We start from the raw sequence: 27,987 nt of genomic DNA, 5'->3' as shown, positions 1-27,987 counted from the left end.
CACCCTCCTTCGGTGTGGGGCTCATGTTGGCCATGCCCCAGCCCCTGAAGCATTCACGCTGATTTCTTGCAGCAGCTGGGCACTGTAACAGCTCAAGAGCTGCTCTGTAAGGCAAGTAAAAGGGTGTGGGCCCTGCAGCACTACCTGTAGTTTGCATTGTGCATTGGAAGGCACAAAGTAAGCAGACGGGAGGAGAAGTCAGGATAGTGCACAAGGGTATAGACGGGAGGGGCTCAAGAAAAAAGAAGTGGAAACAGACAGCAAACTAGGCTTCCAATGCACAATGCAAACTACAGGTAGTGCTGCAGGGCCCACACCCTTTTACTTGCCTTACAGAGCAGCTCTGGAGCTGTTTAATCACTCAATTGGATTTTTCTGCCAGCATAATTTTTCTCTTACGTCCTAGAGGATGCTGGGGACTCCGTAAGGACCATGGGGGATAGACGGGCTCCGCAGGAGACATGGGCACTTTAAGAAAGACTTTAGATCTGGGTGTGCACTGGCTCCTCCCTTTATGCCCCTCCTCCAGACCTCAGTTTACTACTGTGCCCAGAGGAGACTGGGTGCTTTTCAGGGAGCTCTCCTGAGTTTCCTGACAGAAAGTATATTTGTTAGATTTTTTTATTTTCAGGGAGCCTGCTGGCAACAGACTCCCTGCATCGAGGGGCGGAGGGGAGAGATGCACACCTACTTCTGTGAGTTGATAGGCTCTGCTTCTTAGGCTACTGTACAGCATTAGCTCCAGAGGGATCGGTACGCAGGTCTCACCCTCGCCGTCCGTCCCAGAGCCGCGCCGCCGTCCCCCTCGCAGAGCCGGAAGATAGAAGCCGGGTGAGTATGAGAAGAAAAGAAGACTTCAGAGGCGGCGGAAGACTTCATGATCTTCACTGAGGTAACGCACAGCAGTAAAGCTGTGCTCCATTGCTCCAATACACCTCACACACGGCAGTCAGTGTAAGGGTGAAGGGCGCAGGGGGGACGCCCTGGGCAGCAATATAGACCTCTCTTTGGCAAAATAAATATATATGCAGCTAGGCACTGTATATATATATAAGAGCCCCCGCCATTTTTTTACTATATTTGAGCGGGACAGAAGCCCATCGCTGAGGGGGTGGGGCTTCTCCCTCAGCACTCACCAGCGCCATTTTCTCCACAGCACCGCTGAGGGGAAGCTCCACGGACTCTCCCCTGCTTATACCACGGTAGAAAGAGGGTCTTAAAGAAGAGGGGGGCACATAATTAGGCGCATATATATATGGAAATACAGCGCTACTGGGTAAACATAAAATTATTGTGTTTTTTTCCTGGGTCATATAGCGCTGGGGTGTGTGCTGGCATACTCTCTCTCTCTGTCTCTCCAAAGGGCCTTGTTGGGGAACTGTCCTCAGATAAGAGGATTCCCTGAGTGTATGGTGTGTCGGTACACGTGTGTCGACATGTCTGAGGTAGAAGGCTCTCCTAGAGAGGAGCAGGAGCAAATTAATGTGGTGTCTCCATCGACAACGCCGACACCTGACTGGATGGATATGTGGAATGTTTTAAGTGCTAATGTAAACTTATTACACAAGAGATTAGACAAAGCTGAAGCTAGGGAACAGTCAGGGAGTCAACCCATGCCTGTCCCTATGTCGCAGGGACCTTCGGGGTCTCAAAAGCGCCCACTATCCCAAATAGTTGACACAGATACCGACACAGATTCTGACTCCAGTGTCGACTACGATGATGCAAAGTTACAGCCAAAATTGGCTAAATGTATTCGATATATGATTATTGCAATAAAAGATGTTTTGCACATCACAGAGTCCCCTGTCCCTGACACGAGGGTACACATGTATAAGGGAAAGAAACCTGAGATAACCTTTCCCCCCTCACATGAGTTGAACGAATTATGTGAAAAAGCTTGGGAATCTCCAGACAAAAAGCTGCAGATTCCCAAAAGGATTCTTATGGCGTATCCTTTCCCGCCAATGGACAGGATACGGTGGGAATCCTCCCCTAGGGTGGATAAAGCATTGACACGCTTATCCAAAAAGGTAGCGCTGCCATCCCAGGATACGGCTACCATCAGGGACCCTGCTGACCGCAAGCAGGAGGTTACCCTAAAGTCCATTTACACACATTCTGGTACCTTACTCAGACCGGCAATTGCGTCGGCCGGGGTTGTAGCGCGGTGGCAGCATGGACAGATACCTTATCAGCAGAGATTGAGACCCTAGATAAGGATGCTATGTTATTGACCATAGGGCATATAAAAGATGCTGTCCTATATATGAGAGATGCTCAAAGTGACATTAGTCTACTGGGTTCTAGAATAAACGCTATGTCGATTTCTGCTAGACGAGTCCTATGGACCCGGCAATGGACAGGTGATGCCGACTCAAAAAGGCATATGGAGGTTTTACCTTACAGGGGTGAGGAATTGTTTGGGGAAGGTCTCTCGGACCTAGTCTCCACAGCTACAGCTGGTAAATCAAATTTTTTGCCTTATATTCCCTCACAGCCTAAGAAAGCACCACATTATCAAATGCAGTCCTTTCGATCACAGAGAAACAAGAAAGTACGAGGTGCGTCCTTTCTTGCCAGAGGTAAGGGCAGAGGGAAGAAGCTGCACAACACAGCTAGTTCCCAGGAACCGAAGTCCTCCCCGGCCTCTACAAAATCCACCGCATGACGCTGGGGCTCCGCTAAAGGAGTCCGCCCAGTTGGGGGCACGTCTTCGAGTTTTCAGCCACATCTGGGTTCATTCGTAGGTGGATCCCTAGGCAATAGAAATTGTTTCTCAGGGTTACAAGCTGAAATTCGAAGAGGTGCCTCCTCGCCGGTTTTTCAAATCGGCCCTACCATCTTCTCCCCAGGAAAGGGAGATAGTGTTAAATGCAATTCACAAATTGTATCTTCAACATATGCAGATGAGGGTTCCAGCCAACTTTGGCCCACTGCTTGGATGACATCACCGTATGCAAATCCGTCTTCTGCAGACCTTCTCCCAGGAATGCTTGTACTAGTTGTTGCATTTGGTTTGTTGTTTGGGCGTGCTTCAGTATTAGGCAGCCTTCTGCCCTCCCATGTTCATCTGAAAATATGTGTTCTCCCGGCAGTTGTTGTCCCCAGATGAGAGTTCCCTTGTGCTGCCTCAGTTGAATCTCCTTTACTTGACAGAGATGTGCCTGAGCAGCGGCCCTCCCCAGCCCTATCTCAAATCATACTTATTTTGCATAGGAGATACCATGGTCATAAAGATTGTTCTCCCAGGGCAAGGCTCACCCATTGCACTCTGGGTGTGCTGCTCCTGCGATTTCCCCAAATGTGGGAAACTTGACTGCATAATTTGTGTTTCCCCTGGTCGGCTCTCGTATAATTCAGATCTCTTTGTCTCAGGTCTCTCTCCAGCCTAGTTTGCTGTCTGTTTCCACTTCTGTTTTCTTGAGCCGCTCCCTTCTATGCCCTTGCGCACTATCCTGACTTCTCCCGTCTGCTTACTTTGTGCCTTCCAACGCACAATGCGAACTACAGGTAGTGCTGCAGGGCCCACACTCTTTTACTTGCCGTACAGAGCAGCTCTGGAGCTGTTACAGTGCCCAGCTGCTGCAAGAAATCAGCTTGAATGCTTCAGGGGCTGGGGCATAGCCAACATGAGCCCCACACCGAAGGAGGGTGGAGGTATTTAATGCGAACTAGGGGTCATCCAAGCACCGCAAAAGGCCGCCATGCCCTGCATAACCCTTTTCTCTTTTCATATGCAGATGAGGGTTCCAGCCAACTTTGGCCCACTGCTTGGATGACATCACCGTATGCAAATCCGTCTTCTGCAGACCTTCTCCCAGGAATGCTTTTAAGAGTTGTTACATTTGGTTTGTTGTTTGTGGGTGCTTCAGTATTAGGCAGCCTTCTGCCCTCCCATGTTCATCTGAAAATATGTGTTCTCCCTGCAGTTGTTGTCCCCAGATGAGAGTTCCCTTGTGCTGCCTCAGTTGAATCTCCTTTACTTGACAGAGATGTGCCTGAGCAGCGGCCCTCCCCAGCCCTATCCCAAATCATACTTATTTTGCATAGGAGTTTCCATGGTCATGAAGATTGTTCTCCCAGGGTGAGGTTCATTCATTGCATTATGGGTATGCTGACCCCTGTGATTTCCCCAAATGTGGGAAACTCGACTGCATTAATTGTGGTAGTGGGGGACTGTGTTTGTGCTTTCCTCTGGTCAGCTCTGGTAAAAGACAGATTTCTTTGTCTCAGATCTTCCTCTAGCCTTGTTCTTTTTTCGAGAGTTTCCTTGTGCTGCCTCAGTTGGATCTCCTTCACTTGACAGGGGGGTGCCCGAGCAGCGACCCTCCCCATCTCTAGCCCAACTCCTACTTACCTGCCAGGTGAGATACTATGATCATGAAGGTGCTTCTCCCAGGGCAAGGCTCACCCATTGCACTCTGGGTGTGCTGCTCCTACGATTTCCCCAAATGTGGGACACTTGACTGCATAATTTGTGTTTCCTCTAGTCGGCTACTCGTATAATTCAGATCTCTTTGTCTCAGGTCTCTCTCCAGCCTAGTTTGCTGTCTGTTTCCACTTCTCTTTTCTTGAGCCGCTGCCTTCTATGCCCTTGTGCACTCTCCTGACTTCTCCTGTCTGCTTACTTTGTGCCTTCCAACGCACAATGCGAACTACAGGTAGTGCTGCAGGGCCCACACCCTTTTACTTGCCTTTCAGAGCAGCTCTGGAGCTGTTACAGTGCCCAGCTGCTGCAAGAAATCAGCTTGAATGCTTCAGGGGCTGGGGCATAGCCAACATGAGCCCCACACTGACGGAGGGTGGAGGTGTTTAATGCGAACTAAGGGTCATCCAAGCGCCGCAAAAGGCCGCCATGCCCTGCATACCCCTTTTCTCTTTTCATATGCAGATGAGGGTTCCAGCCAACTTTGGCCCACTGCTTGGATGACATCACCGTATGCAAATCCGTCTTCTGCAGACCTTCCCCCAGGAATGCTTGTACTAGTTGTTGCATTTGGTTTGTTGTTTGGGGTGCTTCAGTATTAGGCAGCCTTCTGCTCTCCCATGTTCATCTGAAAATATGTGTTCTCCCTGCAGTTGTTGTCCCCAGATGAGAGTTCCCTTGTGCTGCCTCAGTTGAATCTCCTTTACTTGACAGAGATGTGCCTGAGCAGCGGCCCTCCCCAGCCCTATCCCAAATCATACTTATTTTGCATAGGAGATACCATGGTCATGAAGATTGTTCTCCCAGTGTGAGGTTCATTCATTGCATTCTGGGTATGCTGACCCCTGTGATTTCCCCAAATGTGGGAAACTCGACTGCATTATTTGTGGTAGTGGGGGACTGTGTTTGTGCTTTCCTCTGGTCAGCTCTGGTAAAAGTCAGATTTCTTTGTCTCATATCTTCCTCTAGCCTTGTTCTTTTTTCGAGAGTTTCCTTGTGCTGCCTCAGTTGGATCTCCTTCACTTGACAGGGGGGTGCCCGAGCAGCGACCCTCCCCAGCTCAAGCCCAACTCCCACTTACCTGCCAAGTGAGATACTATGATCAGGAAGGTGCTTCTACCAGGGCAAGGCTCACCCATTGCACTCTGAGTGTGCTGCTCCTACGATTTCCCCAAATGTGGGACACTTGACTGCATAATTTGTGTTTCCTCTGGTCTGCTACTCGTATAATTCAGATCTCTTTGTCTCAGGTCTCTCTCCAGCCTAGTTTGCTGTCTGTTTCCACTTCTCTTTTCTTGAGCCCCTGCCTTCTATGCCCTTGTGCACTCTCCTGACTTCTCCTGTCTGCTTACTTTGTGCCTTCCAACGCACAATGCAAACTGCAGGTAGTGCTGCAGGGCCAACACCCTTTTACTTGCCTTACAGAGCAGCTCTGGAGCTGTTACAGTGCCCAGCTGCTGCAAGAAATCAGCTTGAATGCTTCAGGGGCTGGGGCATAGCCAACATGAGCAGCAAGATGCAGCACTGGACTATTAGTAATGTACTGTTGTATGCTGAGCACCACAATGCAGCACAAGACAATGAGCAGTGATACTGAGCACTGATGAGGATACTACTGAGAACTGACACTGAGCAGGAGAGACACACTACTAGTATTACTGAGCAGCAATAAGTAACCACTGATACTGGGCACTGATATTGAGATTTCCACTGAGAGAACATAGCCACGTCCTCTCCGCTCTCTCTTCAATGCACGAGTAAAAATGGCGGCAACGCGCAGCTCTTTATATGGAATCCGAATCTCGCGAGAATCCGACAGCGGGATGATGACATTTTCCCTTGTTCAGGTTTTCCGAGTCAGGCGGGAACAACCGAGCCTGCCTCGGACCAGTGTAAACCAAGTGGAGTTCGTCGGGAATTCGGTTCTCGGAGAACCGAACCCGCTCCTCTATATATACTATATTACTATGTTACTGTAGTATACAGAACACCACAATGCAATGAGCAGTGATAGTGAGCACTGATGAGGATACTAGAACTGACACTGAGCAGCAAGATGCAGCACTGGACTATTAGTAATGTACTGTAGTATGCTGAGCACCACAATGCAGCACAAGACAATGAGCAGTGATACTGAGCACTGATGAGGATACTACTGAGAACTGACACTGAGCAGGAGAGACACACTACTAGTATTACTGAGCAGCAATAAGTAACCACTGATACTGAGCACTGATATTGAGATTTCCACTGAGAGAACATAGCCACGTCCTCTCCGCTCTCTCTTCAATGCACGAGTAAAAATGGCAGCAACGCGCAGCTCTTTATATGGAATCCGAATCTCGCAAGAATCCGACAGCGGGATGATGACATTTTCCCTTGTTCAGGTTTTCCGAGTCAGGCGGGAACAACCGAGCCTGCCTCGGACCAGTGTAAACCACGTGGAGTTCGTGGGGAATTCGGTTCTCGGAGAACCGAACCCGCTCCTCTCTACCTTATACCCATCAATTTTTTTATTTTCAATCTAAGCCCCTGCAGTTTTCTGTAAGCATCTGCTTCGCTATGATGATCAACAAGTCACAAGGGCAAACACTCAGGGCTTGAGGCGTAGATCTTAGGACCAGCTGCTACAAGCATGGCAGAGGTGTCACTATCACTGGTGACACCCAGAGAGGTGGCGAGGGAGATTGTAATGCAGTGCGCGCAGATAAACAGCGCAATGGTAAAAAGGAGGCATGGTTTCATAGGTAGGGGCGTGGCCTGGTGGCCTGAATCTTCATTTTGTTGCTCCGGGTGTCCCGGGGGTTGGGGGCTGCACCCGGGGACTAGTGTGTGAGCTGTGCTGGCTCCTGCACAGTGACAGGGCATGGCCACCCAGCATGACGCCTCCCTTCTTGACCATGCTGTAATTGCAGTCGCACTGCAGTTCAGCGTGATCATAAAAAATGGTGTAGGCTCCTGCTGGTGCAGGCTGTAGAGAAAAGCTGCTGTGACCACGCCCCCTGTGTCTCCTCCGTTGCAGACCCCATTTTGAAGCCTTGCCCCCGGACTAAGAGAAAAGTATGCCCTTGCGCACTATCCTGACTTCTCCTCCCGTCTGCTTAATTTGTGCCTTCCAACGCACAATGCGAACAACAGGTGGTGCTGCAGGGCCCACACCCTTTTACTTGCCTTACAGAACAGCTCTGGAGCTGTTACAGTGCCCAGCTGCTGCAAGAAATCAGCTTGAATGCTTCAGGGGATGGGGCATGGCCAACATGAGCCCCACACCAAAGGAGGGTGGGGGTGTTTAATGCAAACTAGGGGTCATCCAAGCACTGCAAAAGGCCGCCATGCCCTGCATGCCCCTTTTCTCTTTTCATATGCAGATGAGGGTTCCAGTCAACTTTGGCCCACTGCTTGGATAACATCACCGTATGCAAATCCGTCTGCTGCAGACCTTCCCCCAGGAGTGCTTGTACTAGTTGTTGCATATGGTTTGATATTTGATGGTGCTTCAGTATTAGGCAGCCTTCCGCCCTCCCATGTTCATCTGAAAAGATGTGGTCTCCCTGCAGTTGTTGTCCCCAGATGAGAGTTCCCTTGTGCTGCCTCAGTTGAATCTCCTTTACTTGACAGAGATGTGCCTGAGCAGCGGCCCTCACCAGCCCTATCCCAAATCATACTTATTTTGCATAGGAGATACCATGGTCATGAAGATTGTTCTCCCAGGGTGAGGTTCATTCATTGCATTCTGGGTATGCTGACCCCTGTGATTTTCCCAAATGTGGGAAACTCGACTGCATTATTTGTGGTAGTGGGGGACTGTGTTTGTGCTTTCCTCTGGTCAGCTCTGGTAAAAGTCAGATTTCTTTGTCTCAGATCTTCCTCTAGCCTTGTTCTTCTTTCGAGAGTTCCCTGGTGCTGCCTCAGTTGGATCTCCTTCACTTCACAGGGGGGAACCCGAGCAGCGACCCTCCCCAGCTCTAGCCCAACTCCTACTTACCTGCCAGGTGAGATACTATGATCATGAAGGTGCTTCTCCCAGGGCAAGGCTCAACCATTGCACTCTGGGTGTGCTGCTCCTGCGATTTCCCCAAATGTGGGAAACTTGACTGTATAATTTGTGTTTCCCCTCGTCGGCTCTCGTATAATTCAGATCTCTTTGTCTCAGGTCTCTCTCCAGCCTAGTTTGCTGTCTGTTTACACTTCTCTTTTCTTGAGCCGCTCCCTTCTATGCCCTTGCGCACTATCCTGACTTCTCCCGTCTGCTTACTTCGTGCCTTCCAACGCACAATGCGAACTACAGGTAGTGCTGCAGGGCCCACACCCTTTTACTTGCCTTACAGAGTAGCTCTGGAGCAGTTACAGTGCCCAGCTGCTGCAAGAAATCAGCTTGAATGCTTCAGGGGCTGGGGCATAGCCAACATGAGCCCCACACCGAAGGAGGGTGGAGGTGTGTAATGCGAACTAGGGGTCATCCAAGCGCTGCAAAAGGCCGCCATGCCCTGCACGCCCCTTTTCTCTTTTCATATGCAGACGAGGGTTGAAGCCAACTTTGACCCACTGCTTGGATGACATCACCATATGCAAATCCATCTGCTGCAGGCCTTCCCCCAGGAATGCTTGCACTAGTTGTTGCATTTGGTTTGTTGTTTGGGGGTGCTTCAGCATTAGGCAGCCTTCTGCCCTCCCATGTTCATCTGAAAATATGTGTTCTCCCTGCAGTTGTTGTCCCCAGATGAGAGTTCCCTTGTGCTGCCTCAGTTGAATCTCCTTAACTTGACAGAGATGTGCCTGAGCAGCGGCCCTCCCCAGCTCTATCCCAAATCATAATTATTTTGCATAGGAGATACCATGGTCATGAAGATTATTCTCCCAGGGTGAGGTTCATTCATTGCATTCTGGGTATGCTGGCCCCTGTGATTTCCCCAAATGTGGGAAACTCGACTGCTTTATTTGTGGTAGTGGGGGACTGTGTTTGTGTTTTCCTCTGGTCAGCTCTGGTAAAAGTCAGATTTCTTTGTTTCAGATCTTCCTCTAGCCTTGTTCTTCTTTCGAGAGTTCCCTTGTGCTGCCTCAGTTGGATCTCCTTCACTTGACAGGGGGGTGCCCAAGCAGAGACCCTCCCCAGCTCTAGCCCAACTCCTACTTACCTGCCAGGTGAGATACTATGATCATGAAGGTGCTTCTCCCAGGGCAAGGCTCACCCATTGCACTCTGGGTGTGCTGCCCCTGCGATTTCCCCAAATGTGGGAAACTTAACTGCATAATTTGTGTTTCCCCTGGTCGGCTCTCGTATAATTCAGATCTCTTTGTCTCAGGTCTCTCTCCAACCTAGTTTGCTGTCTGTTTCCACTTCTCTTTTCTTCAGCCGCTCCCTTCTATACCCTTGTGCACTATCCTGACTTCTCCTCCCGTCTGCTTACCTTGTGCCTTCCAATGCACAATGCAAACTACATGTAGTGCTGCAGGGCCCACACCCTTTTACTTGCCTTACAGAGCAGCTCTGGAGATGTTACAGTGCCCAGCTGCTGCTAGAAATCTGCTTGAATGCTTCAGGGGATGGGGCATGGCCAACATGAGCCCCACACCAAAGGAGGGTGGAGGTGTTTAATGCGAACTAGGGGTCATCCAAGCACCGCAAAAGGCCGCCATGCCCTGCACGCTCCTTTTCTCTTTTCATATGCAGATGAGGGTTGAAGCCAAGTTTGACCCACTGCTTGGATGACATCACTGTATGCAAATCCGTCTTCTGCAGAACTTCCCCCAGGAATGCTTGCACTAGTTGTTGCATTTGGTTTGTTGTTTGGGGGTGCTTCAGTATTAGGCAGCCTTCTGCCCTCCCATGTTCATCTGAAAATATGTGTTCTCCCTGCAGTTGTTGTCCCCAGATGAGAGTTCCCTTGTGCTGCCTCAGTTGAATCTCCTTTACTTGACAGAGATGTGCATGAGCAGCGGCCCTCCCCAGCCCTATTCCAAATCATACTTATTTTGCATAGGAGATACCATGGTCATGAAGATTGTTCTCCCAGGGTGAGGTTCATTCATTGCATTTTGGGTATGCTGACCCCTGTGATTTCCCCAAATGTGGGAAACTTGACTGCATTATTTGTGGTAGTGGGGGACTGTGTTTGTGCTTTCCTCTGGTCAGCTCTGGTAAAAGTCAGATTTCTTTGTCTCAGATTTTCCTCTAGCCTTGTTCTTCTTTCGAGAGTTCCCTTGTGCTGCCTCAGTTGGATCTCCTTCAGTTTACAGGGGGGTACCCGAGCAGCGATCCTCCCCAGCTCTAGCCCAACTCCTACTTACCTGCCAGGTGAGATACTATGATCATGAAGGTGCTTCTCCCAGGGCAAGGCTCACCCATTGCACTCTGGGTGTGCTGCTCCTGCGATTTCCCCAAATGTGGGAAACTTGACTGCATAATTTGTGTTTCCCCTGGTCGGCTCTCGTATAATTCAGATCTCTTTGTCTCAGGTCTCTCTCCAGCCTAGTTTGCTGTCTGTTTCCACTTCTCTTTTCTTGAGCCGCTCCCTTCTATGCCCTTGCGCACTATCCTGACTTCTCCTCCTGTCTGCTTACTTTGTGCCTTCCAACGCACAATGCGAACTACAGGTAGTGCTGCAGGGCCCACACCCTTTTACTTGCCTTACAGAGCAGCTCTGGAGCTGTTACAGTGCCCAGCTGCTGCAAGAAATCAGCTTGAATGCTTCAGGGGCTGGGGCATAGCCAACATGAGCCCCACACCAAAGGAGGGTGGAGGTGTTTAATGCAAACTAGGGGTCAGCCAAGCGCCGCAAAAGGCCACCATGCCCTGCACGCCCCTTTTCTCTTTTCATATGCAGACGAGGGTTGAAGCCAACTTTGACCCACTGCTTGGATGACATCACCATATGCAAATCCATCTGCGGCAGGCCTTCCCCCAGGAATTCTTGCCCTAGTTGTTGCATTTGGTTTGTTGTTTGGGGGTGCTTCAGTATTAGGCAGCCTTCTGCCCTCCCATGTTCATCTGAAAATATATGTTCTCCCTGCAGTTGTTGTCCCCAGATGAGAGTTCCCTTGTGCTGCCTCAGTTGAATCTCCTTTACTTGACAGAGATGTGCATGAGCAGCGGCCCTCCCCAGCCCTATTCCAAATCATACTTATTTTGCATAGGAGATACCATGGTCATGAAGATTGTTCTCCCAGGGTGAGGTTCATTCATTGCATTTTGGGTATGCTGACCCCTGTGATTTCCCCAAATGTGGGAAACTCAACTGCATTATTTGTGGTAGTGGGGGACTGTGTTTGTGCTTTCCTCTGGTCAGCTCTAGTAAAAGTCAGATTTCTTTGTCTCAGATTTTCCTCTAGCCTTGTTCTTCTTTCGAGAGTTCCCTTGTGCTGCCTTAGTTGGATCTCCTTCACTTTACAGGGGGGTACCCGAGCAGCGACCCTCCCCAGCTCTAGCCCAACTCCTACTTACCTGCCAGGTGAGATACTATGATCATGAAGGTGCTTCTCCCAGGGCAAGGCTCACCCATTGTACTCTGGGTGTGCTGCTCCTGCGATTTCCCCAAATGTGGGAAACTTGACTGCATAATTTGTGTTTCCCCTGGTCGGCTCTCGTATAATTGAGATCTCTTTGTCTCAGGTCTCTCTCCAGCCTAGTTTGCTGTCTGTTTCCACTTCTCTTTTCTTCAGCCGCTCCCTTCTATACCCTTGTGCACTATCCTGACTTCTCCTCCCGTCTGCTTACTTTGTGCCTTCCAATGCACAATGCAAACTACAGGTAGTGCTGCAGGGCCCACACCCTTTTACTTGCCTTACAGAGCAGCTCTGGAGCTGTTACAGTGCCCAGCTGCTGCAAGAAATCAGCTTGAATGCTTCAGGGGCTGGGGCATAGCCAACATCAGCCCCACACCGAAGGAGGGTGGAGGTGTTTAATGCAAACTAGGGGTCAGTCAAGCGCCGCAAAAGGCCACCATGCCCTGCACGCCCTTTTTCTCTTTTCATATGCAGACGAGGGTTGAAGCCAACTTTGACCCACTGCTTGGATGACATCACCATATGCAAATCCATCTGCGGCAGGCCTTCCCCCAGGAATGCTTGCACTAGTTGTTGCATTTGGTTTGTTGTTTGGGGGTGCTTCAGTATTAGGCAGCCTTCTGCTGCACCCTGCTTTGGTGTGGGGCTCATGTTGGCCATGCCCCATCCCTTGAAGCTTTCAAGCAGATTTCTTGCAGCAGCTGGGCACTGTAACAGCTCAAGAGCTGCTCTGTAAGGCAAGTAAAAGGGTGTGGGCCCTGCAGCACTACCTGTAGTTTGCATTGTGCATTGGAAGGCACAAAGTAAGCAGACGGGAGGAGAAGTCAGGATAGTGCACAAGGGTATAGAAGGGAGCGGCTGAAGAAAAGAGAAGTGGAAACAGACAGCAAACTAGGCTGGAGAGAGATCTGAGACAAAGAGATCTGAATTATACGAGAGCCGACCAGGGGAAACACAAATTATGCAGTCAAGTTTCCCACATTTGGGGAAATCGCAGGGGCAGCACACCCAGAGTGCAATGGGTGAGCCTTGCCCTGGGAGAAGCACCTTCATGATCATAGTATCTCACCTGGCAGGTAAGTAGGAGTTGGGCTAGAGCTGGGGAGGGTCGCTGCTCGGGCACCCCCCTGTTAAGTGAAGGAGATCCAACTGAGGCAGCACAAGGGAACTCTCAAAAGAAGAACAAGGCTAGAGGAAGATCTGAAACAAAGAAATCTGACTTTTACCAGAGCTGACCAGAAGAAAACACAAACACAGTCCCCCACTACCACAAATAAAGCAGTCGAGGTGAGGTTCATTCATTGCATTTTGGGTATGCTGACCCCTGTGATTTCCCCAAATGTGGGAAACTCGACTGCTTTATTTGTGGTAGTGGGGGACTGTGTTTGTGCTTTCCTCTGGTCAGCTCTGGTAAAAGTCAGATTTCTTTGTTTCAGATCTTCCTCTAGCCTTGTTCTTCTTTTGAGAGTTCCCTTGTGCTGCCTCAGTTGGATCTCCTTCACTTAACAGGGGGGTGCCCGAGCAGCGACCCTCCCCAGCTCTAGCCCAACTCCTACTTACCTGCCAGGTGAGATACTATGATCATGAAGGTGCTTCTCCCAGGGCAAGGCTCACCCATTGCACTCTGGGTGTGCTGCCCCTGCGATTTCCCCAAATGTGGGAAACTTGACTGCATAATTTGTGTTTCCCCTGGTCGGCTCTCGTATAATTCAGATCTCTTTGTCTCAGATCTCTCTCCAGCCTAGTTTGCTGTCTGTTTCCACTTCTCTTTTCTTCAGCCGCTCCCTTCTATACCCTTGTGCACTATCCTGACTTCTCCTCCCGTCTGCTTACTTTGTGCCTTCCAATGCACAATGCAAACTACAGGTAGTGCTGCAGGGCCCACACCCTTTTACTTGCCTTACAGAGCAGCTCTGGAGCTGTTACAGTGCCCAGCTGCTGCAAGAAATCTGCTTGAATGCTTCAGGGGATGGGACATGGCCAACATGAGCCCCACACCAAAGGAGTGTGGAGCAGAAGGCTGACTAATACTGAAGCACACCCAAACAACAAACCAAATGCAACAACTAGTGCAAGCATTCCTGGGGGAAGGCCTGCCGCAGATGGATTTGCATATGGTGATGTCATCCAAGCAGTGGGTCAAAGTTGGTTTCAACCCTCGTCTGCATATGAAAACAGAAAAGGGGCGTGCAGGGCATGGTGGCCTTTTGCGGCGCTTGACCGACCCCTAGTTTGCATTAAACACCTCCACCCTCCTTCGGTGTGGGGCTCATGTTGGCTATGCCCCAGCCCCTGAAGCATTCAAGCAGATTTCTTGCAGCAGCTGGGCACTGTTACAGCTCCAGAGCTGCTCTGTAAGGCAAGTAAAAGGGTGTGGGCCCTGCAGCACTACCTGTAGTTTGCATTGTGCATTGGAAGGCACAAAGTAAGCAGACGGGAGGAGAAGTCAGGATAGTGCACAAGGGTATAGAAGGGAGCGGCTGAAGAAAAGAGAAGTGGAAACAGACAGCAAACTAGGCTGGAGAGAGACCTGAGACAAAGAGATCTGAATTATACGAGAGCCGACCAGGGGAAACACAAATTATGCAGTCAAGTTTCCCACATTTGGGGAAATCGCAGGAGCAGCACACCCAGAGTACAATTGGTGAGCCTTTCCCTGGGAGAAGCACCTTCATGATCATAGTATCTCACCTGGCAGGTAAGTAGGAGTTGGGCTAGAGCTGGGGAGGGTCGCTGCTCGGGTACCCCCCTGTAAAGTGAAGGAGATCCAACTGAGGCAGCACAAGGGAACTCTCGAAAGAAGAACAAGGCTAAAGGAAAATCTGAGACAAAGAAATCTGACTTTTACCAGAGCTGACCAGAGGAAAGCACAAACACAGTCTCCCACTACCACAAATAATGCAGTCAAGTTTCCCACATTTGGGGAAATCACAGGGGTCAGCATACCCAAAATGCAATGAATGAACCTCACCCTGGGAGAAAAATCTTCATGACCATGGTATCTCCTATGCAAAATAAGTATGATTTGGAATAGGGCTGGAGAGGGCCGCTGCTCATGCACATCTCTGTCAAGTAAAGGAGATTCAACTGAGGCAGCAAAAGGGAACTCTCATCTGGGGACAACAACTGCAGGGAGAACATATATTTTCAGATGAACATGGGAGGGCAGAAGGCTGCCTAATACTGAAGCACCCCCAAACACCAAACCAAATGCAACAACTAGTGCAAGCATTCCTGGGGGAAGGCCTGCCGCAGATGGATTTGCATATGGTGATGTCATCCAAGCAGTGGGTCAAAGTTGGCTTCAACCCTCGTCTGCATATGAAAAGAGAAAAGGGGCGTGCAGGGCATGGTGGCCTTTTGCGGCGCTTGGCTGACCCCTAGTTTGCATTAAACACGTCCACCCTCCTTTGGTGTGGGGCTCATGTTGGCTATGCCCCAGCCCCTGAAGCATTCAAGCTGATTTCTTGCAGCAGCTGGGCACTGTAACAGCTCCAGAGCTGCTCTGTAAGGCAAGTAAAAGGGTGTGGGCCCTGCAGCACTACCTGTAGTTCGCATTGTGCGTTGGAAGGCACAAAGTAAGCAGACAGGAGGAGAAGTCAGGATAGTGCGCAAGGGCATAGAAGGGAGCGGCTCAAGAAAAGAGAAGTGGAAACAGACAGCAAACTAGGCTGGAGAGAGACCTGAGACAAAGAGATCTGAATTATACGAGAGCCGACCAGGGGAAACACAAATTATGCAGTCAAGTTTCCCACATTTGGGGAAATCGCAGGAGCAGCACACCCAGAGTGCAATGGGTGAGCCTTGCCCTGGGAGAAGCACCTTCATGATCATAGTATCTCACCTGGCAGGTAAGTAGGAGTTGGGCTAGAGCTGGGGAGGGTCGCTGCTCGGGTACCCCCCTGTAAAGTGAAGGAGATCCAACTGAGGCAGCACAAGGGAACTCTCGAAAGAAGAACAAGGCAAGAGAAAAATCTGAGACAAAGAAATCTGACTTTTACCAGAGCTGACCAGAGGAAAGCACAAACACAGTCCCCCACTACCACAAATAATGCAGTTGAGATTCCCACATTTGGGGAAATCACAGGGGTCAGCATACCCAAAATGCAATGAATGAACCTCACCCTGGGAGAACAATCTTCATGACCATGGTATCTCCTATGCAAAATAAGTATGATTTGGAATAGGGCTGGGGAGGGCCGCTGCTCATGCACATCTCTGTCAAGTAAAGGAGATTCAACTGAGGCAGCACAAGGGAACTCTCATCTGGGGACAACAACTGCAGGGAGAACACATATTTTCAGATGAACATGGGAGGGCAGAAGGCTGCCTAATACTGAAGCACCCCCAAACAACAAACCAAATGCAACAACTAGTGCAAGCATTCCTGGGGGAAGTTCTGCAGAAGACGGATTTGCATACGGTGATGTCATCCAAGCAGTGGGTCAAAGTTGGCTTCAACCCTCATCTGCATATGAAAAGAGAAAAGGGGCGTGCAGGGCATGGCGGCCTTTTGCGGTGCTTGGATGACCCCTAGTTCGCATTAAACACCTCCACCCTCCTTTGGTGTGGGGCTCATGTTGGCCATGCCCCATCCCCTGAAGCATTCAAGCAGATTTCTTGCAGCAGCTGGGCACTGTAACAGCTCCAGAGCTGCTCTGTAAGGCAAGTAAAATGGTGTGGGCCCTGCAGCACTACCTGTAGTTTGCATTGTGCATTGGAAGGCACAAAGTAAGCAGACGGGAGGAGAAGTCAGGATAGTGCACAAGGGTATAGAAGGGAGCGGCTGAAGAAAAGAGAAGTGGAAACAGACAGCAAACTAGGCTGGAGAGAGACCTGAGACAAAGAGATCTGAATTATACGAGAGCCGACCAGGGGAAACACAAATTATGCAGTCAAGTTTCCCACATTTGGGGAAATCGCAGGGGCAGCACACCCAGAGTGCAATGGGTGAGCCTTGCCCTGGGAGAAGCACCTTCATGATCATAGTATCTCACCTGGCAGGTAAGTAGGAGTTGGGCTAGAGCTGGGGAGGGTCGCTGCTCGGGTTCCCCCCTGTGAAGTGAAGGAGATCCAACTGAGGCAGCACCAGGGAACTCTCGAAAGAAGAACAAGGCTAGAGGAAGATCTGAGACAAAGAAATCTGACTTTTACCAGAGCTGACCAGAGGAAAGCACAAACACAGTCTCCCACTACCACAAATAATGCAGTCAAGTTTCCCACATTTGGGGAAATCACAGGGGTAAGCATACCCAAAATGCAATGAATGAACCTCACCCTGGGAGAAAAATCTTCATGACCATGGTATCTCCTATGCAAAATAAGTATGATTTGGAATAGGGCTGGGGAGGGCCGCTGCTCATGCACATCTCTGTCAAGTAAAGGAGATTCAACTGAGGCAGCACAAGGGAACTCTCATCTTGGGACAACAACTGCAGGGAGAACATATATTTTCAGATGAACATGGGAGGGCAGAAGACTGCCTAATACTGAAGCACCCCCAAACAACAAACCAAATGCAACAACTAGTGCAAGCATTCCTGGGGGAAGGCCTGCCGCAGATGGATTTGCATATGGTGATGTCATCCAAGCAGTGGGTCAAAGTTGGCTTCAACCCTCGTCTGCATATGAAAAGAGAAAAGGGGCGTGCAGGGCATGGTGGCCTTTTGCGGCGCTTGGCTGACCCCTAGTTTGCATTAAACACCTCCACCCTCCTTTGGTGTGGGGCTCATGTTGGCTATGCCCAAGCCCCTGAAGCATTCAAGCTGATTTCTTGCAGCAGCTGGGCACTGTAACAGCTCCAGAGCTGCTCTGTAAGGCAAGTAAAAGGGTGTGGGCCCTGCAGCACTACCTGTAGTTCGCATTGTGCGTTGGAAGGCACAAAGTAAGCAGACAGGAGGAGAAGTCAGGATAGTGCGCAAGGGCATAGAAGGGAGCGGCTCAAGAAAAGAGAAGTGGAAACAGACAGCAAACTAGGCTGGAGAGAGACCTTAGACAAAGAGATCTGAATTATACGAGAGCCGACCAGGGGAAACACAAATTATACAGTCAAGTTTCCCACATTTGGGGAAATCGCAGGAGCAGCACACCCAGAGTGCAATGGGTGAGCCTTGCCCTGGGAGAAGCACCTTCATGATCATAGTATCTCACCTGGCAGGTAAGTAGGAGTTGGGCTAGAGCTGGGGAGGGTCGCTGCTCGGGTACCCCCCTGTAAAGTGAAGGAGATCCAACTAAGGCAGCACAAGGGAACTCTCGAAAGAAGAACAAGGCTAGAGGAAAATCTGAGACAAAGAAATCTGACTTTTACCAGAGCTGACCAGAGGAAAGCACAAACACAGTCCCCCACTACCACAAATAATGCAGTTGAGTTTCCCACATTTGGGGAAATCACAGGGGTCAGCATACCCAAAATGCAATGAATGAACCTCACCCTGGGAGAAAAATCTTCATGACCATGGTATCTCCTATGCAAAATAAGTATGATTTGGAATAGGGCTGGGGAGGGCCGCTGCTCATGCACATCTCTGTCAAGTAAAGGAGATTTAACTGAGGCAGCACAAGGGAACTCTCATCTGGGGACAACAACTGCAGGGAGAACACATATTTTCAGATGAACATGGGAGGGTAGAAGGCTGCCTAATACTGAAGCACCCCCAAACAACAAACCAAATGCAACAACTAGTGCAAGCATTCCTGGGGGAAGTTCTGCAGAAGACGGATTTGCATACGGTGATGTCATCCAAGCAGTGGGTCAAAGTTGGCTTCAACCCTCATCTGCATATGAAAAGAGAAAAGGGGCGTGCAGGGCATGGCGGCCTTTTGCGGTGCTTGGATGACCCCTAGTTCGCATTAAACACCTCCACCCTCCTTTGGTGTGGGGCTCATGTTGGCCATGCCCCATCCCCTGAAGCATTCAAGCTGATTTCTTGCAGCAGCTGGGCACTGTAACAGCTCCAGAGCTGCTCTGTAAGGCAAGTAAAAGGGTGTGGGCCCTGCAGCACTACCTGTAGTTTGCATTGTGCATTGGAAGGCACAAAGTAAGCAGACGGGAGGAGAAGTCAGGATAGTGCACAAGGGTATAGAAGGGAGCGGCTGAAGAAAAGAGAAGTGGAAACAGACAGCAAACTAGGCTGGAGAGAGACCTGAGACAAAGAGATCTGAATTATACGAGAGCCGACCAAGGGAAACACAAATTATGCAGTCAAGTTTCCCACATTTGGGGAAATCGCAGGGGCAGCACACCCAGAGTGCAATGGGTGAGCCTTGCCCTGGGAGAAGCACCTTCATGATCATAGTATCTCACCTGGCAGGTAAGTAGGAGTTGGGCTAGAGCTGGGGAGGGTCGCTGTTCGGGCACCCCCCTGTCAAGTGAAAGAGATCCAACTGAGGCAGCACAAGGGAACTCTCGAAAGAAGAACAAGGCTAGAGGAAGATCTGAGACAAAGAAATCTGACTTTTTCCAGAGCTGGCCAGAGGAAAGCACAAACACAGTCCCCCACTACCACAAATAATGCAGTCGAGTTTCCCACATTTGGGGAAATCACAGGGGTCAGCATACCCAGAATGCAATGAATGAACCTCACCCTGGGAGAACAATCTTCATGACCATGGTATCGCCTATGCAAAATAAGTATAATTTGGGATAGGGCTGGGGAGGGCCGCTGCTCAGGCACATCTCTGTCAAGTAAAGGAGATTCAACTGAGGCAGCACAAGGGAACTCTCATCTGGGGACAACAACTGCAGGGAGAACACATATTTTCAGATGAACATGTGAGGGCAGAAGGCTGCCTAATACTGAAGCACCCCCAAACAACAAACCAAATGCAACAACTAGTGCAAGCATTCCTGGGGGAAGGCCTGCAGCAGATGGATTTGCATATGGTGATGTCATCCAAGCAGTGGGTCAAAGTTGGCTTCAACCCTCGTTTGCATATGAAAAGAGAAAAGGGGCGTGCAGGGCATGGCGGCCTTTTGCAGCGCTTGGATGACCCCTAGTTTGCATTACACACCTCCTCCCTCCTTCGGTGTGGGGCTCATGTTGGCTATGCCCCAGCCCCTGAAGCATTCAAGCTGATTTCTTGCAGCAGCTGGGCACTGTAACTGCTCCAGAGCTACTCTGTAAGGCAAGTAAAAGGGTGTGGGCCCTGCAGCACTACCTGTAGTTCGCATTGTGCGTTGGAAGGCACGAAGTAAGCAGACGGGAGAAGTCAGGATAGTGCGCAAGGGCATAGAAGGGAGCGGCTCAAGAAAAGAGAAGTGGAAACAGACAGCAAACTAGGCTGGAGAGAGACCTGAGACAAAGAGATCTGAATTATACGAGAGCCGACGAGGGGAAACACAAATTATGCAGTCAAGTTTCCCACATTTGGGGAAATCGCAGGAGCAGCACACCCAGAGTGCAATGGTTGAGCCTTGCCCTGGGAGAAGCACCTTCATGATCATAGTATCTCACCTGGCAGGTAAGTAGGAGTTGGGCTAGAGCTGGGGAGGGTCGCTGCTCGGGTTCCCCCCTGTGAAGTGAAGGAGATCCAACTGATGCAGCACCAGGGAACCCTCGAAAGAAGAACAAGGCTAGAGGAAGTTCTGAGACAAAGAAATCTGACTTTTACCAGAGCTGACCAGAGGAAAGCACAAACACAGTCCCCCACTACCACAAATAATGCTGTCGAGTTTCCCACATTTGGGAAAATCACAGGGGTCAGCATACCCAGAATGCAATGAATGAACCTCACCCTGGGAGAACAATCTTCATGACCATGGTATCTCCTATGCAAAATAAGTATGATTTGGGATAGGGCTGGTGAGGGCCGCTGCTCAGGCACATCTCTGTCAAGTAAAGGAGATTCAACTGAGGCAGCACAAGGGAACTCTCATCTGGGGACAACAACTGCAGGGAGACCACATCTTTTCAGATGAACATGGGAGGGCAGAAGGCTGCCTAATACTGAAGCACCATCAAATATCAAACCATGGCCCTCATTCCGAGTTGATCGCTCGCATGGCGATTTTAGCAGAGTTACACACGCTAAGCCGCCGCCTACTGGGAGTGAATCTTAGCTTCTTAAAATTGCGACCGATGTATTCGCAATATTGCGATTACAAACTACTTAGCAGTTTCAGAGTAGCTTCAGACTTACTCGGCATCTGCGATCAGTTCAGTGCTTGTCGTTCCTGGTTTGACGTCACAAACACTCCCAGAGTTCGCCCAGACACTCCCCCGTTTCTCCGGCCACTCCTGCGTTTTTTCCGGAAACTGTAGCGTTTTTTCCCACACGCCCATAAAACGGCCTGTTTCCGCCCAGTATCACCCATTTCCTGTCAATCACATTACGATCGCCGGAGCGAAGAAAAAGCCGTGAGTAAAAATACTTTCTTCATTGTAAAATTACTTGGCGCAGTCGCAGTGCGAATATTGCGCATGCGTACTAAGCAGAATTTCACTGCGATGCGATGAAATTTACAGAGCGAACGACTCGGAATGAGGGTCCATATGCAACAACTAGTACAAGCACTCCTGGGGGAAGGTCTGCAGCAGACTGATTTGCATACGGTGATGTTATCCAAGCAGTGGGCCAAAGTTGACTGGAACCCTCATCTGCATATGAAAAGAGAAAAGGGGCATGCAGGGCATGGCGGCCTTTTGCAGTGCTTGGATGACCCCTAGTTCGCATTAAACACCCCCACCCTCCTTTGGTGTGGGGCTCATGTTGGCCTTGCCCCATCCCCTGATGCATTCAAGCTGATTTCTTGCAGCAGCTGGGCACTGTAACAGCTCCAGAGCTGTTCTGTAAGGCAAGTAGAAGGGTGTGGGCCCTGCAGCACCACCTGTTGTTCGCATTGTGCGTTGGAAGGCACAAATTAAGCAGACGGGAGGAGAAGTCAGGATAGTGCGCAAGGGCATTCTTTTCTCTTAGTCCGGGGGCAAGGCTTCAAAATGGGGTCTGCAACGGAGGAGACACAGGGGGCGTGGTCACAGCAGCTTTTCTCTACAGTCTGCACCAGCAGGAGCCTACACCATTTTTTATGATCACGCTGAACTGCAGTGCGACTGCAATTACAGCATGGTCAAGAAGGGAGGCGTCATGCTGGGTGGCCATGCCCTGTCACTGTGCAGGAGCCAGCACCGCTCACACACTAGTCCCCGGGTGCAGCCCCCAACCCCCGGGACACCCGGAGCAACAAAATGTAGATTCAGGCCACCAGGCCACGCCCCTACCTATGAAACCATGCCTCCTTTTTACCATTGCGCTGTTTATCTGCGCGCACTGCATTACAATCTCCCTCGCCACCTCTCTGGGTGTCACCAGTGATAGTGACACCTCTGCCATGCTTGTAGCAGCTGGTCCTAAGATCTACGCCTCAAGCCCTGAGTGTTTGCCCTTGTGACTTGTTGATCATCATAGCGAAGCAGATGCTTACAGAAAACTGCAGGGGCTTAGATTGAAAATAAAAAAAATTGATGGGTATAAGGTAGAGAGGAGCGGGTTCGGTTCTCCGAGAACCGAATTCCCCACGAACTCCACGTGGTTTACACTGGTCCGAGGCAGGCTCGGTTGTTCCCGCCTGACTTGGAAAACCTGAACAAGGGAAAATGTCATCATCCCGCTGTCAGATTCTCGTGAGATTCGGATTCCATATAAAGAGCTGCGCGTTGCTGCCATTTTTACTCGTGCATTGAAGAGAGAGCGGAGAGGACGTGGCTATGTTCTCTCAGTGGAAATCTCAATATCAGTGCTCAGTATCAGTGGTTACTTATTGCTGCTCAGTAATACTAGTAGTGTGTCTCTCCTGCTCAGTGTCAGTTCTCAGTAGTATCCTCATCAGTGCTCAGTATCACTGCTCATTGTCTTGTGCTGCATTGTGGTGCTCAGCATACTACAGTACATTACTAATAGTCCAGTGCTGCATCTTGCTGCTCAGTGTCAGTTCTAGTATCCTCATCAGTGCTCACTCTCACTGCTCATTGCATTGTGGTGTTCTGTATACTACAGTAACATAGTAATATAGTATATATAGAGGAGCGGGTTCGGTTCTCCGAGAACCGAATTCCCGACGAACTCCACGTGGTTTACACTGGTCCGAGGCAGGCTCGGTTGTTCCCGCCTGACTCGGAAAACCTGAACAAGGGAAAATGTCATCATCCCGCTGTCGGATTCTCGCGAGATTCGGATTCCATATAAAGAGCTGCGCGTTGCCGCCATTTTTACTCGTGCATTGAAGAGAGAGCGGAGAGGACGTGGCTATGTTCTCTCAGTGGAAATCTCAATATCAGTGCTCAGTATCAGTGGTTACTTATTGCTGCTCAGTAATACTAGTAGTGTGTCTCTACTGCTCAGTGTCAGTTCTCAGTAGTATCCTCATCAGTGCTCAGTATCACTGCTCATTGTCTTGTGCTGCATTGTGGTGCTCAGCATACTACAGTACATTACTAATAGTCCAGTGCTGCATCTTGCTGCTCAGTGTCAGTTCTAGTATCCTCATCAGTGCTCACTATCACTGCTCATTACATTGTGGTGTTCTGTATACTACAGTAACATAGTAATATAGTAACATATAGTAACATAGTTTTTGAGGTTGAATAGAGGCAAATTGCCCATCGTGTTCAACCTGTTTTAAGTTGTGATGATTCTACATACTTGCTGAATAATGTTTTATGACTAGTTAGCTACTATAACTCATGTTACCCCCGGATTAACCATTTTGATATTTTAAGTATTATAACCTTGGATAGCTTTTTCATTTAGAAATGTATCCATTCCATTTTTAAATCCAATTACAGAGTCCGCCATTACCACCTTCCCTGGCAGGGAATTCCACATCCTGATTGCCCTAACAGTGAAGATCATAGTATCTCACCTGGCTGGTAAGTAGGAGTTGGGCTAGAGCTGTGGAGGATTGCTGCTCGGGCACCCCCTGTCAAGTGAAGGAGATCCAACTGAGGCAGCACAAGGGAACTCTCGAAAGAAGAACAAGGCTAGAGGAAGATCTGAGACAAAGAAATCTGACTTTTACCAGAGCTGACCAGAGGAAAGCACAAACACAGTCCCCCACTACCACAAATAATGCAGTCGAGTTTCCCACATTTGGGGAAATCACAGGGGTCAGCATACCCAGAGTGCAATGAATGAACCTCACCCTGGGAGAACAATCTTCATGACCATGGTATCTCCTATGCAAAATAAGTATGATTTGGGATAGGGCTGGGGAGGGCCGCTGCTTAGGCACATCTCTGTCAAGTAAAGGAGATTCAACTGAGGCAGCACAAGGGAACTCTCATCTGGGGACAACAACTGCAGGGAGAACACATATTTTCAGATGAACATGGGAGGGCAGAAGGCTGCCTAATACTTAAGCACCCCCAAACAACAAACCAAATGCAACTACTAGTGTAAGCATTCCTGGGGGAAGCCCTGCAGCAGACGGATTTGCATATGGTGATGTCATCCAAGCAGTGGGTCAAAGTTGGCTTCAACCCTCGTCTGCATATGAAAATAAAAAAGGGGTGTGCAGGGCATGGCGGCCTTTTGCGGCGCTTGGATGACCCCTAGTTCGCATTAAACACCTCCACCCTCCTTCGGTGTGGGGCTCATGTTGGCTATGCCCCAGCCCCTGAAGCATTCAAGCTGATTTCTTGCAGCAGCTGGGCACTGTAACAGCTCCAGAGCTGCTCTGTAAAGCAAGTAAAAGGGTGTAGGCCCTGCAGCACTACCTGTAGTTTGCATTGTGCGTTGGAAGGCACAAAGTAAGCAGACGGGGAAGTCAGGATAGTGCACAAGGGCATAGAAGGGAGCGGCTCAAGAAAAGAGAAGTGGAAACAGACAGCAAACTAGGCTGGAGAGAGACCTGAGACAAAGAGATCTGAATTATACGAGAGCCGACCAGAGGAAACACAAATTATGTAATCAAGTGTCCCACATTTGGGGAAATCGTAGGAGCAGCACACCCAGAGTGCATTGGGTGAGCCTTGCCCTGGGAGAAGCACCTTCCTGATCATAGTATCTCACCTGGCAGGTAAGTAGGAGTTGGGCTAGAGCTGGGGAGGGTCGCTGTACGGGCACCCCCCTGTCAAGTGAAGGAGATCCAACTGAGGCAGCACAAGGAAACTCTCGAAAAAAGAACAAGGCTAGATGAAGATCTGAGACATAGAAATCTGACTTTTACCAGAGCTGACCAGAGGAAAGCACAAACACAGTCCCCCACTACAACAAATAATGCAGTCGAGTTTCCCACATTTGGGGAAATCACAGGGGTCAGCATACCCAGAATGCAATGAATGAACCTCACCCTGGGAGAACAATCTTCATGATAATGGTATCTCCTATGCAAAATAAGTATGATTTGGGATAGGGCTGGGGAGGGCCGCTGCTCAGGCACATCTCTGTCAAGTAAAGGAGATTCAACTGAGGCAGCACAAGGGAACTCTCATCTGGGGACAACAACTGCAGGGAGAACACATATTTTCAGATGAAAATGGGAGAGCAGAAGGCTGCCTAATACTGAAGCACCCCCAAACAACAAACCAAATGCAACAACTAGTACAAGCATTCCTGGGAAAAGGTCTGCAGAAGACGGATTTGCATACGGTGATGTCATCCAAGCAGTGGGCCAAAGTTGGCTGGAACCCTCATCTGCATATGAAAAGAGAAAAGGGGTATGCAGGGCATGGCGGCCTTTTGCGGTGCTTGGATGACCCTTAGTTTGCATTAAACACCTCCACCCTCCGTCGGTGTGGGGCTCATGTTGGCTATGCCCCAGCCCCTGAAGCATTCAAGCTGATTTCTTGCAGCAGCTGGGCACTGTAACAGCTCCAGAGCTGCTCTGTAAGGCAAGTAAAAGGGTGTGGGCCCTGCAGCACTACCTGTAGTTTGCATTGTGCATTGGAAGGCACAAAGTAAGCAGACAGGAGGAGATGTCAGGATAGTCCACAAGGGTATAGAAGGGAGGGGCTTAAGAAAAAAGAAGTGGAAACAGACAGCAAACTTGGCTGGAGAGAGACCTGAGACAAAGAGATCTGAATTATATGAGAGCCGACCAGGGGAAACACAAATTATGCAGTCAAGTTTCCCACATTTGGGGAAATCGCAGGGGCAGCACACCCAGAGTGCATTGGGTGAGCCTTGCCCTGGGAGAAGCACCTACATGATCAAAGTATCTCACCTAGCAGGTAAGTAGGAGTTGGGCTAGAGCTGGGGAGGGTCGCTGCTCGGGCACCCCCCTGTCAAGTGAAGGAGATCCAACTGAGGCAGCACAAGGGAACTCTCGAAAGAAGAACAAGGCTAGAGGAAGATCTGAGACAAAGAAATCTGACTTTTACCAGAGCTGACCAGAGGAAAGCACAAACACAGTCCCCCACTACCACAAATAATGCAGTTGAGTTTCCCACATTTCGGGAAATCACAGGGGTCAGCATACCCAGAATGCAATGAATGAACCTAACCCTGGGAGAACAATCTTCATGACCATGGTATCTCCTATGCAAAATAAGTATGATTTGGGATAGGGCTGGGGAGGGCCGCTGCTCAGGCACATCTCTGTCAAGTAAAGGAGATTCAACTGAGGCAGCACAAGGGAACTCTCATCTGGGGACAACAACTGCAGGGAGAACACATATTTTCAGATGAACATGGGAGGGCAGAAGGCTGCCTAATACTGAAGCACCCCCAAACAACAAACCAAATGCAACAACTAGTAAAAGCATTCCTGGGAGAAGGTCTGCAGAAGACGGATTTGCATACGGTGATGTCATCCAAGCAGTGGGCCAAAGTTGGCTGGAACCCTCATCTGCATATGAAAAGAGAAAAGGGTTATGCAGTTCATGGCGGCCTTTTGCGGCGCTTGGATGACCGCTAGTTCGCATTAAACACCTCCATTCTCCTTCGGTGTGGGGCTCATGTTGGCTATGCCCCAGCCCCTGAAGTATTCAAGCTGATTTCTTGCAGCAGCTGGGCACTGTAACAGCTCCAGAGCTGCTCTGTAAGGCAAGTAAAAGGGTGTGGGCCCTGCAGCACTACCTGTAGTTCGCATTGTGCGTTGGAAGGCACAAAGTAAGCAGACGGGAGAAGTCAGGATAGTGCGCAAGGGCATAGAAGGGAGCGGCTCAAGAAAAGAGAAGTGGAAACAGGCAGCAAACTAGGCTGGAGAGAGACCTGAGACAAAGAGATCTAAATTATACGAGAGCCGACCAGGGGAAACACAAATTATGCAGTCAAGTGTCCCACATTTGGGGAAATCGCAGGAGCAGCACACCCAGAGTGCAATGGGTGAACCTTGCCCTGGGAGAAGCACCTTCATGATCATAGTATCTCACCTGGCAGGTAAGTAGGAGTTGGGCTAGAGCTGGGGAGGGTCGCTGCTCGGGTACCCCCCTGTCAAGTGAAGGAGATCCAACTGAGGCAGCACAAGGGAACTCTCGAAAGAAGAACAAGGCTAGAGGAAAATCTGAGACAAAGAAATCTGACTTTTACCAGAGCTGACCAGAGGAAAGCACAAACACAGTCCCCCACTACCACAAATAATGCAGTCGAGTTTCCCACATTTGGGGAAATCACAGGGGTCAGCATACCCAAAATGCAATGAATGAACCTCACCCTCAGAGAACAATCTTCATGACCATGGTATCTCCTATGCAAAATAAGTATGATTTGGGATAGGGCTGGGGAGGGCCGCTGCTCAGGCACATCTCTGTCAAGTAAAGGAGATTCAACTGAGGCAGCACAAGGGAACTCCCATCTGGGGACAACAACTGCAGGGAGAACACATATTTTCAGATGAACATGGGAGGGCAGAAGGCTGCCTAATACTGAAGCACCCCCAAACAACAAACCAAATGCAACAACTAGTACAAGCATTCCTGGGGGAAGTTCTGCAGAAGACGGATTTGCATACGGTGATGTCATCCAAGCAGTGGGCCAAAGTTGGCTGGAACCCTCATCTGCATATGAAAAGAGAAAAGGGGTATGCAGGGCATGGCCGCCTTTTGCGGCGCTTGGATGACCCTTAGTTCGCATTAAACACCCCCACCCTCCTTCGGTGTGGGGCTCATGTTGGCTATGCC

At 49.8% G+C, this 27,987-nt stretch overlaps 29 non-coding genes and 6 pseudogenes across 29 annotated transcripts; 15 read left to right on the top strand and 20 right to left on the bottom strand.

The window, feature by feature from the left end:
- Positions 1 to 3,202: 3,202 nt before the first annotated feature.
- On the top strand, positions 3,203 to 3,365 carry LOC135027436 (U1 spliceosomal RNA). Its single transcript, XR_010223914.1, has one exon. It is a non-coding gene; the product is annotated as a U1 spliceosomal RNA (small nuclear RNA).
- Positions 3,366 to 4,036: 671 nt separating this feature from the next.
- Positions 4,037 to 4,200, top strand: LOC135027342 (U1 spliceosomal RNA). Its single transcript, XR_010223826.1, has one exon. It is a non-coding gene; the product is annotated as a U1 spliceosomal RNA (small nuclear RNA).
- Positions 4,201 to 4,352: 152 nt separating this feature from the next.
- LOC135027473 (U1 spliceosomal RNA) lies at positions 4,353 to 4,516 on the top strand. The gene has a single exon (XR_010223936.1). It is a non-coding gene; the product is annotated as a U1 spliceosomal RNA (small nuclear RNA).
- A 670-nt stretch (positions 4,517 to 5,186) lies between these two features.
- Positions 5,187 to 5,350, top strand: LOC135027336 (U1 spliceosomal RNA). Its single transcript, XR_010223821.1, has one exon. It is a non-coding gene; the product is annotated as a U1 spliceosomal RNA (small nuclear RNA).
- Positions 5,351 to 5,502: 152 nt separating this feature from the next.
- LOC135027567 (U1 spliceosomal RNA) lies at positions 5,503 to 5,666 on the top strand. Its single transcript, XR_010223986.1, has one exon. It is a non-coding gene; the product is annotated as a U1 spliceosomal RNA (small nuclear RNA).
- A 2,424-nt stretch (positions 5,667 to 8,090) lies between these two features.
- LOC135027377 (U1 spliceosomal RNA) lies at positions 8,091 to 8,254 on the top strand. The gene has a single exon (XR_010223860.1). It is a non-coding gene; the product is annotated as a U1 spliceosomal RNA (small nuclear RNA).
- Positions 8,255 to 8,406: 152 nt separating this feature from the next.
- Positions 8,407 to 8,542, top strand: LOC135027490 (U1 spliceosomal RNA; annotated as a pseudogene).
- A 698-nt stretch (positions 8,543 to 9,240) lies between these two features.
- Positions 9,241 to 9,404, top strand: LOC135027380 (U1 spliceosomal RNA). Its single transcript, XR_010223863.1, has one exon. It is a non-coding gene; the product is annotated as a U1 spliceosomal RNA (small nuclear RNA).
- A 152-nt stretch (positions 9,405 to 9,556) lies between these two features.
- LOC135027484 (U1 spliceosomal RNA) lies at positions 9,557 to 9,719 on the top strand. Its single transcript, XR_010223944.1, has one exon. It is a non-coding gene; the product is annotated as a U1 spliceosomal RNA (small nuclear RNA).
- Positions 9,720 to 10,393: 674 nt separating this feature from the next.
- On the top strand, positions 10,394 to 10,557 carry LOC135027289 (U1 spliceosomal RNA). The gene has a single exon (XR_010223777.1). It is a non-coding gene; the product is annotated as a U1 spliceosomal RNA (small nuclear RNA).
- Positions 10,558 to 10,709: 152 nt separating this feature from the next.
- LOC135027419 (U1 spliceosomal RNA) lies at positions 10,710 to 10,872 on the top strand. Its single transcript, XR_010223900.1, has one exon. It is a non-coding gene; the product is annotated as a U1 spliceosomal RNA (small nuclear RNA).
- Positions 10,873 to 11,546: 674 nt separating this feature from the next.
- Positions 11,547 to 11,710, top strand: LOC135027296 (U1 spliceosomal RNA). Its single transcript, XR_010223783.1, has one exon. It is a non-coding gene; the product is annotated as a U1 spliceosomal RNA (small nuclear RNA).
- Positions 11,711 to 11,862: 152 nt separating this feature from the next.
- LOC135027462 (U1 spliceosomal RNA) lies at positions 11,863 to 12,004 on the top strand (annotated as a pseudogene).
- Positions 12,005 to 12,853: 849 nt separating this feature from the next.
- On the bottom strand, positions 12,854 to 13,016 carry LOC135027396 (U1 spliceosomal RNA). Its single transcript, XR_010223878.1, has one exon. It is a non-coding gene; the product is annotated as a U1 spliceosomal RNA (small nuclear RNA).
- A 183-nt stretch (positions 13,017 to 13,199) lies between these two features.
- LOC135027568 (U1 spliceosomal RNA) lies at positions 13,200 to 13,332 on the top strand (annotated as a pseudogene).
- A 152-nt stretch (positions 13,333 to 13,484) lies between these two features.
- LOC135027394 (U1 spliceosomal RNA) lies at positions 13,485 to 13,647 on the top strand. The gene has a single exon (XR_010223876.1). It is a non-coding gene; the product is annotated as a U1 spliceosomal RNA (small nuclear RNA).
- An 828-nt stretch (positions 13,648 to 14,475) lies between these two features.
- Positions 14,476 to 14,638, bottom strand: LOC135027538 (U1 spliceosomal RNA). The gene has a single exon (XR_010223972.1). It is a non-coding gene; the product is annotated as a U1 spliceosomal RNA (small nuclear RNA).
- A 152-nt stretch (positions 14,639 to 14,790) lies between these two features.
- LOC135027359 (U1 spliceosomal RNA) lies at positions 14,791 to 14,954 on the bottom strand. Its single transcript, XR_010223843.1, has one exon. It is a non-coding gene; the product is annotated as a U1 spliceosomal RNA (small nuclear RNA).
- Positions 14,955 to 15,628: 674 nt separating this feature from the next.
- LOC135027418 (U1 spliceosomal RNA) lies at positions 15,629 to 15,791 on the bottom strand. The gene has a single exon (XR_010223899.1). It is a non-coding gene; the product is annotated as a U1 spliceosomal RNA (small nuclear RNA).
- A 152-nt stretch (positions 15,792 to 15,943) lies between these two features.
- Positions 15,944 to 16,107, bottom strand: LOC135027458 (U1 spliceosomal RNA). The gene has a single exon (XR_010223930.1). It is a non-coding gene; the product is annotated as a U1 spliceosomal RNA (small nuclear RNA).
- A 674-nt stretch (positions 16,108 to 16,781) lies between these two features.
- On the bottom strand, positions 16,782 to 16,944 carry LOC135027393 (U1 spliceosomal RNA). The gene has a single exon (XR_010223875.1). It is a non-coding gene; the product is annotated as a U1 spliceosomal RNA (small nuclear RNA).
- Positions 16,945 to 17,096: 152 nt separating this feature from the next.
- LOC135027375 (U1 spliceosomal RNA) lies at positions 17,097 to 17,260 on the bottom strand. The gene has a single exon (XR_010223858.1). It is a non-coding gene; the product is annotated as a U1 spliceosomal RNA (small nuclear RNA).
- Positions 17,261 to 17,934: 674 nt separating this feature from the next.
- Positions 17,935 to 18,097, bottom strand: LOC135027409 (U1 spliceosomal RNA). Its single transcript, XR_010223891.1, has one exon. It is a non-coding gene; the product is annotated as a U1 spliceosomal RNA (small nuclear RNA).
- Positions 18,098 to 18,249: 152 nt separating this feature from the next.
- Positions 18,250 to 18,413, bottom strand: LOC135027470 (U1 spliceosomal RNA). The gene has a single exon (XR_010223934.1). It is a non-coding gene; the product is annotated as a U1 spliceosomal RNA (small nuclear RNA).
- Positions 18,414 to 19,087: 674 nt separating this feature from the next.
- Positions 19,088 to 19,250, bottom strand: LOC135027427 (U1 spliceosomal RNA). The gene has a single exon (XR_010223907.1). It is a non-coding gene; the product is annotated as a U1 spliceosomal RNA (small nuclear RNA).
- Positions 19,251 to 19,402: 152 nt separating this feature from the next.
- LOC135027316 (U1 spliceosomal RNA) lies at positions 19,403 to 19,566 on the bottom strand. Its single transcript, XR_010223802.1, has one exon. It is a non-coding gene; the product is annotated as a U1 spliceosomal RNA (small nuclear RNA).
- Positions 19,567 to 20,264: 698 nt separating this feature from the next.
- LOC135027491 (U1 spliceosomal RNA) lies at positions 20,265 to 20,400 on the bottom strand (annotated as a pseudogene).
- Positions 20,401 to 20,552: 152 nt separating this feature from the next.
- Positions 20,553 to 20,716, bottom strand: LOC135027329 (U1 spliceosomal RNA). Its single transcript, XR_010223814.1, has one exon. It is a non-coding gene; the product is annotated as a U1 spliceosomal RNA (small nuclear RNA).
- Positions 20,717 to 23,955: 3,239 nt separating this feature from the next.
- LOC135027395 (U1 spliceosomal RNA) lies at positions 23,956 to 24,119 on the bottom strand. Its single transcript, XR_010223877.1, has one exon. It is a non-coding gene; the product is annotated as a U1 spliceosomal RNA (small nuclear RNA).
- A 670-nt stretch (positions 24,120 to 24,789) lies between these two features.
- LOC135027548 (U1 spliceosomal RNA) lies at positions 24,790 to 24,952 on the bottom strand. The gene has a single exon (XR_010223976.1). It is a non-coding gene; the product is annotated as a U1 spliceosomal RNA (small nuclear RNA).
- A 152-nt stretch (positions 24,953 to 25,104) lies between these two features.
- On the bottom strand, positions 25,105 to 25,268 carry LOC135027309 (U1 spliceosomal RNA). Its single transcript, XR_010223795.1, has one exon. It is a non-coding gene; the product is annotated as a U1 spliceosomal RNA (small nuclear RNA).
- A 695-nt stretch (positions 25,269 to 25,963) lies between these two features.
- Positions 25,964 to 26,105, bottom strand: LOC135027561 (U1 spliceosomal RNA; annotated as a pseudogene).
- Positions 26,106 to 26,257: 152 nt separating this feature from the next.
- Positions 26,258 to 26,421, bottom strand: LOC135027334 (U1 spliceosomal RNA). Its single transcript, XR_010223819.1, has one exon. It is a non-coding gene; the product is annotated as a U1 spliceosomal RNA (small nuclear RNA).
- A 692-nt stretch (positions 26,422 to 27,113) lies between these two features.
- On the bottom strand, positions 27,114 to 27,255 carry LOC135027501 (U1 spliceosomal RNA; annotated as a pseudogene).
- Positions 27,256 to 27,407: 152 nt separating this feature from the next.
- LOC135027330 (U1 spliceosomal RNA) lies at positions 27,408 to 27,571 on the bottom strand. Its single transcript, XR_010223815.1, has one exon. It is a non-coding gene; the product is annotated as a U1 spliceosomal RNA (small nuclear RNA).
- Between the last annotated feature and the right edge of the window lie 416 nt (positions 27,572 to 27,987).

Source organism: Pseudophryne corroboree, unplaced genomic scaffold (genome assembly GCF_028390025.1).
Source record: "Pseudophryne corroboree isolate aPseCor3 unplaced genomic scaffold, aPseCor3.hap2 scaffold_464, whole genome shotgun sequence".
NCBI classification, from domain to species: Eukaryota; Metazoa; Chordata; class Amphibia; order Anura; family Myobatrachidae; genus Pseudophryne; species Pseudophryne corroboree.
Note: the sequence above shows the minus strand (reverse complement) of the source record. Positions and strands in the feature narration are given on the sequence as shown.